At 45.8% G+C, this 14,952-nt stretch overlaps 1 pseudogene; it reads left to right on the top strand.

Moving 5' to 3' along the window:
• The first annotated feature begins 42 nt into the window (after positions 1-42).
• LOC136517006 (probable acyl-activating enzyme 16, chloroplastic) lies at positions 43-10,276 on the top strand (annotated as a pseudogene).
• The last annotated feature ends 4,676 nt before the right edge of the window (positions 10,277-14,952 follow it).

Here is a 14,952-nt window from a genome sequence, read left to right on the forward strand (position 1 = left end):
CCGCGCACACGAGTGGTCACAGAAGCACGCGGCGCAGAAGATGTCGCAGTCGCTGCTCCTCGATGCCTCCGCTGCTCCACCACGTTCCGACGAAGCCCACGAGGCCGAGCCCGCACGACGCGACACGGCCACCTCACCAATGCCTGCGCCGGGCGTCGTCTCGTCGCTGTCCCGGGGGCTCCCTATATACTCGAACGCGAGCGAGGCAAACCAGATGAGCCCATGCCCTCCGCCCCCGCTGGCCGTGCCGTGCGTTCACGCCAGTACGCCACGCCGCCCACGGCACTCCGGGCCCGGCGACTTCAGACAGACTCCATCTTCTCTCTGGAGTAGAGCACTCGTCGGGCGGGCCGACCGGCGCGATGCTCGCCTCCTCCGCCTCCGCATCGTCCGGTCAGATGGCCGGGCTCTGCGTCCCGCGCCGCTCGCCCACTCCTCTCCTCCCCCGCCGCGGCCGCCTGCTCCCTCGGCGCCCGGCCGCGCTGCCCCCCCCGCGCCCGCGCCCCGGCCCTCCGCCCCGTCGCTGCCGCCGCGTCTCCGCCGCCCCCGTCCGCCGACTCCGCGGTTAGTCCTCCAGTTTGTTTGTTGCCCGGTGATTTTGTTGTGATCCCTCGACCGCGGGTGTGGCCAGCCGGAACGCGCGTGCTTGCTCCTCCATTTCGTCAGGTTTTTCTCCCGACTAGTGATATAACGGATTCCGGTGAACGGTGGGCGCCCGCGGTTCAGTCTCCCCGGCGATCTCTGCCTGGCAGCGCACAGATACCCCTTTCTGCCTCCGGGAAAGCAATCGGCGCTTTGCTTGTGGAGGACCCGCCAAATTTCGGCCCACCATTAATCGGTTCTCGCTTTCCGTACATCAAGTGTTGAGGTCATTATCCAAATTGGCTAATCGACTGTGATGTGTGATGGAGCTAAGCAATTCCACCCGTGTCAATTAAGGGGGACGGTGAGGTGGTAGTGGTACAGCTAGCTGTTCCTATCACCCTGTTCCTGTCGTATCCCTTTGATATCTAGATTCCTTTTTACCGTCGTCGGAGTATTATTTCGACCCCCTTTCATGTGTATATGCCTTTTTAGCCACGTGGGGGACTTGATTTCGTCACAGACATGCCATTGTGGATTTGTTTCCCATCATTGTCCAGGGAATTGTAGAATTGTAGGCAGGTGCGTCAAATTGTGATACTGTAGCATTCTTTGAAGTATTGTGCTGCAAATAGTAGTTCTGTGAAGGATGAATAATTTATTATATGAGTTACTGCATTGGTGTCTTGAGTTATCACTTATTCTCGTTAAAAATCTAAGCTGTTCGGCAATGTTTTCAAGTCGTCCAGTCGAACCTAGTCGCCATGGGACCGACTAGGAGACTAATCGCGATTAGTCGTCGACCAGGCCGATTAGTCGAGCCTAGTCGACCCCTGGTCGTCCTATATATCAGGACATATATACCTACTATATATATACCTATATATGTAGCCTACCCCAACTTGTTTGAGACTTAAAGGCTTTGTTGTTGTTGTTGTTGTTGTATATATACCTATATATACTATATAGTATACACAATAAAGCAAGCATCAAGACTACATTAGTGTTTAGCTGGTGACTTACTTGTGGGAGTTGTTTTCTTCTCTTTTCTGCCATGTCCAGAGGTCCATATTCTTGTCCCAAACTCCATTTCTTTGCTGACTTGCTGCTGGAAGCCTAAAATACCAAAGAAGACCATAATTAGCAACACTAATATAGTCTTGATCTTGACACAGCGTAACAGCAGCACTGCTGCAGTAGCAAATAACTAGCATTTAGCAGTTAGCACATAGCAGACCATAGCAGCCACACAGCTAGCATATTACATAACCAAACAAGTTCAGTACACATAAGCTAAAGTGTTCAACACAGAGTCACAAACATTGACATTTAACAGTCCAACAAAAGTAGGCAACTAGCCATCTAATTAAGCAAATCAACATTAAAATTGAAGCCTCCATCTCCATCTCCAGTTGGTCCATCTCCAGTTTCAGTTGGTGCAGATTCTTCATCCTCCTCCATTGCTATTGCTGAATCTACATGCTGATCTTGGTCTTCATCATCAACTTCATCAATATCTTGAGTCACTGTGTTCCTTGGACGCTTTCTGTTCCTAGCATAAGTACGTCTCACAGGGGCAGCAACAGCAGCACGAGTAGCAGCAGCCCTAGGCAAGTTACGTCCCTCTAGACCCTGAGTTGCACCAATAACCTCATCCACAACAGCCCAAGTCATAGCATCGCCACCACCTTCCTGAACTGGTTCTGGTTCACAATTTTCATTGACCCATTCATTTTCCCAATGAAATTCATCAAGCAAGAGTGGATTGCATCTCTTTCCTTTGGAACCCAGCTCTCTAATTTTTTTAAATCTGTTTTCCATCTTGCGGTTGTAACTGACATATACCAACTTATTTAACATTTAGTGCTCTAATCGGTTTCTCTTTTTTGTATGGACCTACACAAAATATAATGCAGAATCACATATCAATATTACTACCATACTTAATTACTCAGCAGTAGTACACTAGCACTTACAACAGAAAATTCACTCCTACTACGCTCGCATCCAGATGCAACGCAACAAAGGCTAACAATCCTTTTTGCTAAACATTCTAACCCTAACAGGCCAAACTGCAAGCCCAGTAGCCCACATGTCCGCCCAGTTAAACATGCCCAAAAACAGAGTAACCAAACTGGTCGTCCCTGTCCTAGTCGGACGACTAATCGCGATTTCTCGTCGACTAATCGGACGACCAGCTTTCTGGTCGAGCTAATCGAGTCGGACCTCCTAATCGAACACCAGGGACCGATTAGGACGATTAATCGGACGACTTGAAAACATTGCTGTTCGGTCTCAAACTTGCACTAATCCACTTTACAGCTAGAACATCAAGTACGTAGAAAGTGCTCACCTCTACTGGAGAGTGTTCTGTTGCCTGGTGGAAGTGATTCGACAGTGCATGAATGGAAGGCGGTTCCAGATATTTGGAGGACAGCAGCAGAAAAATACTCTGACCTCGTAGCTGTGATAGATCCTTACCATGAACCGCCGACGGAATGGACGTATACACAGGTACATCTTTGACTTCAATGGCCATGCATAAATGTTACTTTTCTACCATACTGAATAATCACCTTAAAAGGAAAGGAGCATGAGCTTGAAAGCCATCATGAATACTTAGAACAAGCGAGGCTATCTACATGATTTCATGGTAATGCACACAAATGGCAACAATAAAGGATACTGCTCTATTTGAGTCTTTAGATGAATAATACTGCTCTATTTAAGTCATAAGTTCTCGTCAATTAAACATATTCATCTTCCCTACCACATTTAGAATACACAATTGCATTTATTTCAGAGCTTTAATGTCAACAAATCTGCAGTACCTAATTGCTGATTTATCTTCTTATCAGCTTGAGCAAGAAATATTGGATTTTTCTCAAGGTCTAAGGGCCATTGGCGTTGCTCCGGATGAAAAGCTAGCACTTTTTGCTGATAACTCATGTCGCTGGCTAGTTGCAGATCAAGGTAACTTATTCCTCTGTTTTGTGATGACACCATGCATTGTGATTCCCAATGTTGACATTCCCCTTTCTTGTTACTTTCCTGGTGATAATTCTGTGGTTCCTTATCCTTTCTGATATTTGCTGCTGGAGCACTGGAATGTTAGCAACAGCATTTGGCTGTTACAGATACTAGACAACAAGTATCAGCTTGGCCTTGATTTCTCAGTAATAGATAGTGATGTGTTCTAAAGCCATACAGTACAATGCTAGATATACATGTTTTGTGAATTTATATGCATAATTCTCTGTTTATTGTTCTATGGCTGTTATCTAGAGGCTTCCTCTACATTGACGATTTCAGTATTTCACACAAATAAATGACATACAGGAATCATGGCAACTGGTGCTATCAATGTTGTTAGGGGAACAAGATCATCTGATGAAGAATTGTTTCAAATATACACTCATTCAGAAAGGTGAGTTTATCAAATTATTTGTTAACATGGATTCAAGTGAAGTTCCGGTATTTTATCTCCTTCAACCCATATAGCCTTATGAGACTTTAACCCTCAAATTCTCTTATACCTGTAATAAATGGAAAATAAAAGGAGATATAGTTTCTGCTAAAAACAGTCAAGCCAGGCCCCCTATAGATGACCATTTTCATTTCAAAAAGGCTAATAATTGAATTCTTCCGTTGATTCTGCTTTGTGGAATATTAAGGTGGGAACTGAGATGCTTTGTGGGGATATGCACTGTGGGTGCACACTTGGCTTTTTGTTTGCCAGCTACAGTTAACATAAGAACTGGAACTGCAGTATCCTCATGAATAGAAGGATCAAATAGTCAACCCTATATCAAAACATATTCCAGCTTGTGGCTCTGCTTGCCTTTTGATATCTGTGGCAGGCAAAAATATTTGTAATGCGATATTGGTATCATATGCTGGTTGCTAGAAACTTGACCCCAAGAAATATGCATGCCAGACATGTTAAATGGATTGTTTTGTCTTGAACAGTTGAACCTAACAATGGAATACAGCATCACATTTTCAGTATAAGATTGGCTGTTGGCTGAATCAAAATATCATTGTATTGCACAGCTTATAATTATGCAAAGCACATACATTCATCAAACTTGATAAACTTATGTATCACATGAACTCCGGAAAAGTAGGCAGATAGATTATACTACTATCAGTGGTTTATGCGTCTGCATAATATTTATTTAGTACTTATATTTGTTTATGTTTTACTTTCATGTTGTGATTATGGATTTATTGTTTTTCCCCATCACAGCATTGCACTTGTTGTGGACAGTCCTCAATTCTTTAACCGGCTTGCAGAATCGTTCATATCAAGGATTAATACAAGATTCATTGTTCTACTTTGGGGTGACAAATCATGCATAGATAGCCAAGCTGTGAAGGATATACCACTTTATGGCTACAAGGATATCACCGAACTTGGTCGAGAAAGCCGTAATGCACTGTTTCTTTCTGGCCAGCAAGGTACCTTCTGTGTGATATCATAATGTGGTACATATCATAATTAACAATAATCTGACAGTGCAACTTCTTAAGAACTGTTGTTTTATTTTTTTTATGGGCACATTTTTCTGTTATGTCACTGTTTCTAATGGTAAAGGATAATAAATTCATACGCTATGTTTCCTGTAGTATTTCTCATCATGTTTGATGGCTTCATACCTGCATAACATGAGCATCCAAGCTTGTACCACCAACAGCTGATTTATGTGCCTGTGATATTAAAAAAGAAAATTCAACCAATATAGGAGGAATTAGGTGACATTGTAAATGACAACAAAATAGGCACCTAAATTCAAGTCGAAGAGGACTTGGTAGTAGTAGTTCATGCCCTGTTATATTTAGGATGTATATGGTCCTTTCCAAATCTCTGATTTAAATCTTGACCTGATCGATTAGTTATATGAAAAGCTTAACACTTAATTTCTTTCTTGCTAAGCAGCGCTCATTTGGAATCTGTGAACAACACTAACATTTTTTTCTTATTGTTTCAAGATTATAGGAATAGGTGAAGAATCTCAGACATCTTTTTTTTTTTAGAAAATTATTATTCCTTTCTTCAATGACATACACTGCTGTATCATGCAACAGGGACTGCGTCCTTCATTAATTCTTTTTCCCTTCAGTGATACTGTCATATCATGCAGTAGATTGATTATGTCTGTAGTCCTGTAGGAAAATCATGGAAATTTAATGTTCAATTTTCTGGTAGTCAACTTGCATAGACAGTTGCTTTTTTCAAAACTGTGTTATAGTCAATAGAACTGTTGTTTTTCATTTGTCAGGTCAGCAAGATGTCTTCGAAACTATTAGTCCTGAAGATGTGGCCACACTAATATATACTAGTGGAACAAGTGGCACACCAAAAGGTGTTATGCTTACCCACCGAAATCTCTTGCATCAGGTGAAGATAGAAACATTACACTTTTAGCCAAGGTTGTTGAGCGATGCTATGCCATGTGTATTAGTTACTATTTTATTTCCTTATCTTGATGTGATTTCCTAATCTCTATAATATGAGCATAAGCATTCATGCTAATTAATATTATGTTTTTTCCTGGAATGTCTTGTAAACATTTCAATCACCCTGCTAAAAAACCCGAGCCAAATTGTTTTCTGTTCATACGCATTTTATGCTGTTCTGTTCCACAGATAAATAATCTGTGGGAGATTGTGCCGGCAGAACCTGGTGATAGGTTCCTAAGCATGCTTCCACCATGGCATGCATATGAGCGTGCTTGTGAGTACTTCATCTTCTCGTACGGGATCCAGCAAGTTTACACTACTGTGAAGTACCTGAAGGTAGGGTTTTTATATGTTTCAACTTAAATTACCTTACTGTAGTTTTGTTTGAGGGAAATTACCTTACTATAGTTAGTTAGTTTCTGCATTAAGCACCTTGTAATGTTATCAAGGATGCTTTCTCTGCATAAAGCACCTAGTGTGCTATTGAGCAATTCATGTGGTCTCGTAGTGTATTTGCGTGCTCTGCTGTATGAATATGCTGTATTATTTTTTATCAGCTTACTAAAAGCTGCAAAATGGGCCAGATCTCGTATTAGCATGCAGTGATCTGCAGAACTCGTTTCTACAGTCCTATCTGTGTTGTTGTTCACTAGTTTTATTTTCTATCTGTTGCAGAAGATGCTGAAGTTCCTTAGGGCATTTTGACATCTTCTTCTATCTTCTTTGATAGGAAGATTTGCAGCGTTACCAGCCTCACTATATTATATCAGTACCACTGGTCTATGAAACCTTGTACAGGTTAGTGTTCTTCTGCTCCTTCAGTTTCATTTGATGCTTTGTAGTTGTCTCTGTCTGGAGAAACTTACTAAAACTTGCCCACCAGTATATTAAAATATATCAATGTTTGAAATATCTCTACATTTGTCATTATTAAACCTGTAGCATTAGAATTATTAATTCCTATAACAACAAACAAAAAAAAAGTTCAGTTACATTTTGGAACTGTTTAACTCAATAACATCAATAAAAAGGAATGGAGGCGGTGTAGTGATAAACCACTTATGTACTACAGTAAATGATTGTTCACTTAATAGGGACACTTCAGTTCACTAATGCATTGGTGCCCATGCAGAGGCTACATGTGTGTAGCTCCCCCCCCCCCCCGTTGAATGGTCAAGTAGTGAGTAGTGACACTTTATGGAAAGTCTTTTGCCCATTTCCTAATTCTCTTCTTGACTTTCTGCAGTTCAATTCAAAAGCAGATTTCATCCAGTTCAGCTGCTCGAAAAATTATTGCTCTTTCACTTATCAAGATAAGTTTACTATATATGGAGGCAAAGAAGATCTATGAGGTCCGGACACTGAATTGTCATAAGCTACTTGCTTTAATTAGCTTCAAGGAATTACTTCAAAGATGCTATACTTTGTTTCCTTATTCTTTAATAACCAGACGTTCTAGAAGTTGAAGTTCCTTTCTTTATTATCTACTTGTGGCCTCTTTCTTTGCTTGACTCAGTTTCCTTTTCCTGTTTTTCTCCTCCATTGAAAAGGGAACAGTTTTATCAAACAATCTTGTCAAACCATCATTTATCGCCTATATGATGAAGTGGCTGTGGGCAAGATTGATTGCTGCATTTCTCTGGCCTTTACATAATCTGGCGAAGATTCTAGTATACAAGAAAATTCATTCAGCAATCGGGATTTCAAAGGTATATTAATTTTGCTTATATTCTTATTTCTGTGTTGCATCAATGATCCTTGCAATTTTAAGTGTAACCTGAACTTTATGAACACCCACTTAACAAATACTTAATAAATCACCTAGTTTCCGTGATAACTTGCAGGCTGGTATTAGTGGCGGTGGAAGTCTTCCGATGCATGTTGATAAATTTTTTGAGGTAAGGGTTATCAATAAACTTCTTATTTAAATGTCAGTAGCTTTATCAATGTTCTGCTCTTTCAGGCCATTGGCATTAAAGTACAAAACGGCTATGGTCTTACTGAGACTTCTCCTGTTGTTGCTGCTAGACGACCATTCTGTAATGTAAGATGAGGAAATGCTTGTTTTATTTACTAATTGGATATAGTCTTGCATACTGTTTCCTATTTGTTACATGCGATAAGTCGACAATGCTAAACATTAACTGCGTATGTCGCTTGAAGGTTCTTGGGACAATTGGCCACCCAATAAAGCATACTGAAATCAAGGTTTTCGACATAGAGACTGGTGAGGTGCTCCCAGATGGTTCAAAGGGGATTGTGAAAATTAAAGGACCGCAAGTAATGAAGGGATACTATAAGGTTCTACTTCTTTCTTTGCTGATACAAATCAATTGCCAAATCTAAATTAGAATGCTGATGTTCCATTAACATGTTGCTCGTCGAATTAATTAGTTCTCTGTGGAACACTATTTTAGATTCTCTGTACTTAAAGTCAGCTAAGAATATTCCAGAGGTATTAACAGCCTGATATCTTTGCTACAATAGTTGACAAAATGAGGAGCTGTAGTATTCTTATAATTTCATGTTTTACTTAATATATTAATCCTTCCGTATGGTGTTGATAGACATTGCCGAAAGTGAAATGCACATTAAGAACCAAGCATCTAAATCTTAGAATCCATGTCTCGGCCCCATGCACAGATTAATGATATTATTTGAGTGTTCAGCTTTCTGGAGGACTCATTTCATGATTTTTTTGTTTGTCATTAGAATCCATCGGCTACAAATGAAGCTTTTGACCAAGAGGGTTGGTTCAGCACTGGAGATATAGGTTGGATTGTACGTCACCATGCCATAGGGCCAAGTCGCAAGTGTGGAGGGATGCTTGTTCTTGAAGGGCGTGCAAAGGATACAATAGTCCTCTCTACAGGTTCAGATTATAATTAGTCTCTCCTTTTTCAGAATGTGTACTTTTTTTATATTTATAATATAAAAAATGTGTACTTTTTTTATATTATAAATATATTCTTTGTCATTTTTTTTATGATTCTGTTAGGAAACTTACTGTTTGGTCTTTGATGTTGCACACAGAAAATTTAGTTGATATCATGTAACTTTTTTACTGACCTTGACCATCTCATTTGTAGGTGAAAATGTTGAACCTGCTGAGATCGAGGAAGCAGCCGGCAGGAGTAACTTGATTAATCAGATAGTTGTGATCGGCCAGGTAAGAGATATGCCCAGCTATAATTATCACTACACTCAATTCAGACTCCTTTATGTGTGGGCACATATCTTTTTCTTGATGCAACTAAACTAGGGGAAATATTCTGAAGAAAAAACCCATGTCATTATCTGAAACTGTGGTGTTATGGCTACTGCATTGCTCATGCGTTAACAATTTTATTTCCCGGCGATGAGATTAGATTTGAACATAGCAATGGTAATTAGATTAGTGCCACTGATGTCATGAAGTTCCTGCCACTGTTCTCTGAATAGGATCAACGGCGTCTTGGTGCCATAATTGTTCCCAACAATGATGAAGTTCTAGCAGAAGCAAAAAGGAAGTCCATCCTTGGTGAGAATGGCGAACTAGCGAAAGATAAGGTCATGAACATGCTATATGATGAATTGAAAACCTGGTGAGAGTTGCCCGCCCTTCTGTTGTTTCTCTCTCTCCCTGTCTCACTCTTCTTGCTGTTGGAAATACTAAGACATGGGTGAAAAGAATTGAAAAGAGGCACATGTGACACTATTTCATGATTTTGATTGATAGAGTGATGATTCATATGATGATTACAAACAAACATGGGTTTTTGGGACGATGTCCTTCTCTGTGTGCACGTGACACTATTTCATGACTTTGACTTTTTGATTGATGACATCTATCATCAGAGGAAGCATTTAATTATTTTGTTAATAAATTTCAGGACCGCGCATTGCTCTTTCCGTGTCGGGCCAATTACGATTGTCGACGAACCATTTACGGTGGGTTTTCATTCATATTTATAATCAAGAAGCTATCTTTGCATGGAACCTGACAATATTTTTTTTTTCTTCAGATTGACAATGGTCTGATGACACCCACCATGAAAATAAGAAGGGACAAAGTGACAGACAAGTACAGAAGGGAAATCGAAGCGTTGTTCAAGTGAGATGCGGAGCGCGTGCGTGTGCTCTAATAGCAGATCTATCTAATAAGAAAATCGAGAGGGATGCATCCATCTGATTGAAACAAATTCTTTTTGGATAAACGATGAATAAGCAGGTTACTACACTATTAGATGTATGTGTGTACATGCAATAAGTGATTGGTCAAACTCAAAACGCATTGCTAACCCTCCGACTTTACAGCGATCTATTGAGGTAGTACAGTAATAATCTGCTATGAACTATGGTCATGTTGCGGTGTGAGCCGGCGCAGCAGCATGCACCCAGAAGGCTATGAGGACCGCCGCCACCGCCGCACGCAGCAGCCTGCCTACCACCGTCCGGCAGCAGCTGGTACTCTCCTCCTCGCCGTCAGACTCGTCACTGCCGACAGCCGTGGCCTCCTCTGCCTGTACGACGACGGCTTTGTTAGCATCGCCATTGGCCACCGCTACCGGCTGCAGCTTCTTCCTCTGCTTCCTGCTCCGCTCGTTCCGCGCCTTCTTCTCGTTGCGACCGTACGTCCCGGCGGCGCTGCTCTGCGCGTTGCCGACGGCGGCCTCCGAGGCCGCCGTCGCCATCGTCTGCTGGTGCTTGTATTCCGTGGCTTCTCTGCCCTTGGTGTCCCTCTCAAGTCTCTTGGCTGCCTCGTTGTCGCCGGGATCCTCGTCGGCGAGCACGGCCCACATGTTGGCGCTCGCCTTGGTTCCGCCGCCCGCAGCCGCTGCCATGTCGCCGGCGGGTCGAGCGAGCGATCCAATCCAATCCATGGCAACGACGCGATCTACTCCTATATAGTACAGTAACGAACACAGCATCCATCAGAGTTTCCTTTTCGAGTACAAAACGGCAACCGTACGTGTCGATCGGAGTTTGTGTAGCCCAACGTTTTCTCTTCGATCGAACGGCGTGGCACAGATCTCCCAGCCCGGTCTGTACGGCGTATGCTTCGGATCCTGCCTGCGTACATACAGACACTTGCAAGCTCTGCAACGTGTCGATGTACGTGTACGTACGTATTTGCATACAGTCGGAATCCAATGCAAATACCAACCCGGACCGACTTGGAACTGGAACCGGAACTGGAAGAGAGGAGAGAGAAAGTCACGGTCACGGTCCTCACGGAAGGCTTCTTTTCTCTAACCCAGGCATGATTTTTTCATTGATTGCTGAATCAAAAAAAAAGTACTGGCCCCGTTCGCGGGCCCTTAAATCCGGCTTGATCCGCTTCTTTTTTTCATCCGGAACAGTATTTTTCTCTCATAAATTCCTCCAGCATTTCTCTAAACCATCCAAATTCCTCCAAGCGAATAGGCCGGTATCTTTTATTAATTATAAGAAAATCTATAAAATAGTATATATTAATATACGACGCTAACTCGAATTGATAAGTGAGCCGGAAACTTCTAGAAGACCCACACCAGGCGCGTATCTCTACTACAATGGATCAATCAAAATTATACTAGGTCCTTCCGGAAAATGTCCTCCGCTGAGAGCTTCCAACCATTATGCACCCAGAAAAATGCACACAGGAATTCATCTCCATTAAAATTAAGGGCTAATAAAACACCTAAATCAAATCCGATGGCCACGATTCGATGTGGGATGCCAGGCTTCTCACGCATCCACACCCCGCACGCCGACGCCGTGCCCTCGCTCCTCCCCGCATCCCACACGCCCGAGTTCGATTCCTACGCCCACTCGCATACTGCAGATTCCCACCGCAATGGCGACCGCGCTCTCCAAATCCGCCGTCAAATCCCACCCTAGGTCACCCACCATAGCGCAGCCGCCACCGTCCGCGTTGGTTGCGGTGGGGCGGCGCCTCTGCCACCGTTGTCGGCCGCCTCCGGTGTGGCGCCGTCGAAGAACGCGGCGATGGCGGAGCTCAAGTCGCGCGTGCTCACCGCGCTCGCCAAGCTCTCAGACTGCGACACGCACCACATCGCCGTCGAGGAGTTGGACCGCTTCATCCGCGCGCCACCGTCGACCGACGTCGTGCCCATGCTGCTCAACGCGCTGGCATCCGACTCCCCAGGGCTCACCTCCTTGGCCAGGCGCGAGTCACTGCGCCTCCTCGCCACGCTCTGCGCGTCGCATCTAGACGCGGACGCGCCTCACCTCCACAAGGTGCTCGCCCACCTTGCGTGGCGGCTCAAGGACCCGGCGTCCGACACCTCCGTGCGCGACGTGTGCCGAGACGTCGCGGGCCAGCTCGCGGCAGTGTACCTTCGCCCTCTGTCGGCTTCCGGCGTTGCCGAGGCGGGCAATGCGACCGTGACGCTGTTCGTGAAGCCGTTGTTCGAGGTGATGGGGGAGCAGAGCAAGGCGGTGTAGGGTGGGGCGGCCGCATGCTTGGCCAAAGCGGTGGAAGGGGCGGGGCCTGGGCCTGGTGCCATCGGGATGTTTGGGAAGCTCGGTCCTAGGATTTGCAAGTTGCTCGGTGGGTTGGGCAGACAACACGCAACTCATGGGCCGACCCAAATACCTGAGCGACAGGCTGGGGGAGTGATCCAATCTCTGACCGGAAGGCCCGGCCGAGGAGGAACAACGCCCGTTTTCGACTCCAGTCCACCTCTCCGACCGGAGCGCTCGCTTCGGTCTCCAGCCCGCCTCCGGACGACCTCTCCGACTGGAAGGCCTAGCCAAAAGCACCGCTTCTGACTTCGACCCCGTACTCTCCGACCGGGGATACGCCAATCCCCTGCTCACTACTCTTCTCCGACTGGCGCAACCAGAGCCGACTGCGATCAGCCGACCGGGGACGCCCACTCAGTAGAGACCAGGAAACATCCGAAGAAAAGTAAAGCAGGGCGCACAAGTCAAACCACAACACAGGGACCATACCCTGCGCACCTGCCAGGCAGTACCCTATGACCCTCCCTGACACAACAGTATTGTAGGTGTCGACATTTTCCCCTACAATATTATGGGCGCCATTGACTCCCATACGATAAGACACCCCCACATGCCTCTGGGCATCGACAGTGTTGTAGGCGTCGGCATTTACCGTACCAAGTGAACATGATAAAACTCCTCAACAAAGCCTCTAGGCATCAACAGTATAGCAGGTACCGACATCTGCCATACCCGAACAAGATGACGAAACCTCCCGTGTGCCTTCGACACTCAACAGTATTGTGGGCGCCTACCTTATCCCGTGCCCACCGGTGTGGGCAACAAGGCTCAGTAGTATACGTACTCTCTCCCTCTCACTTGTAAGGCCGCCCCCTTCATCTATAAAAGGTGATGCGCCCTCTCCCTAAAGGAGATAGTTCTCTTCAGTTAACCCAAGTCCATTTAAGTGATTCCAGATTCATTAGATCGATCAAGTTCACTAGTACACAACTATAGAACCGCTAGGTTCAAACCATGAGCACACGCTTGAACACTTAGCTCATAGCGGGGCTCCTTTCGCTTTTGGTCCCTCTGACCAGAGTCCGACCGGACCTCTTGTACCCCCATCTTTCTCCTTCTCGTTTATAACCCCACTGCGAACTTAGAGCACCTGGGCTCAGGAATAAAGTCATCGACCGACTCAAACTGGACGTAGGGCACGTTGCCTGAACCAGTATAAACTCTGTGTCATTGAGTGCTACGCCACCTCCGATCACAACGTACGGCAAAACTACAAATATTCACTTATTGGTCACTTTCTGCACCGATAGTTGGCGCCGTCCATGGGGAAGACGCGGTACATTCAACACTTTTTGGTCATCGGATGGCCCACTTTTCCACCACCCTCGCTGTGGCGGGCTTAGGTGATACAATTTGCTTTGGCTCACTGGAGTTTCCCGTGCTCCCACCTGTTGGGACGTGGGTTCCACCCATCTTTGAGCCATCCCAGGCCTTCCTCCTCAGAAGGCTGGACTTCGTTGTCGACCGGCTTGGCGTACTACACCTCCGCGAGGAGGCACTCGTTCTGGCACCCGTCGGAGGGGCGCCCTCCATCGACTTCGGGACGCATGACTTCGACGATGCGGCATCCGCGCTTCATTCCGAGCAAACTCTCTGCTCAAACCCTGCTATGAGTAATGTACATGCTATTATTTGCTATTTTCTATCTTTCGCCAATTACCCGGAGGGATGCCGTTGTCCCCGTCGCGGCCGCCTTATGGTCGGTTCCCCTATGGCCTCGTGTCTCCCACGGACGCATACGCTCGGGGGCTCCAAAAGATGCTGGCGCCGCCCCCTCTCGCGTCTGAATTCGTGGGGATGGCAAGCTATGCTCCCACCTATTTCCTCGACCTCATGGATGATGATGTCAGGAGTGACGGCTCCAGCATCGGCGACGTGGCACCTAGCCACCGTCCGTCCTAGGATTGCGCTATGGCGGACGCTCTGGGACAGCCACCGGGGGTAACGGAGTCCTTGTAGACTCACGCCCCTCTGGACCCTCATGCGGAGACCCCTGAGCTCACACATGAGCACAGGGAGGAACTACAAGAACAGTGGCTGCATCAGCCATCGACTACGCCAGCGCGCTCGGCGTACCACGCTGTGCCCCGTGCGCGTAGACTAGCGAGCGGCGCCCGGGGTCGTGCCCGTCGGGTCCAGCACAACACCATGGACATGGGGAATGATCCCCCACAGTTCGCTCGGGCTAATCAGAACATCGCCGCCGCGGTAATGCTTCTGCGTGGCCTATCCGAGCTGAACGACCCTCATGAATAGGCGATCCACCAGAACCTCCGGGCACTAGTGGAGACCGCCGCCATTCAACAAACGGAGACCTCCATATCGTGACGCCGACTCATGGCCTCACTCCCCATTAGGGGAATAGGGATGCAGCAGATGGGTCGCTCCACCCGATCA

Source organism: Miscanthus floridulus, chromosome 17, assembly GCF_019320115.1.
Source record: "Miscanthus floridulus cultivar M001 chromosome 17, ASM1932011v1, whole genome shotgun sequence".
In the NCBI taxonomy this organism is placed as follows: Eukaryota; Viridiplantae; Streptophyta; class Magnoliopsida; order Poales; family Poaceae; genus Miscanthus; species Miscanthus floridulus.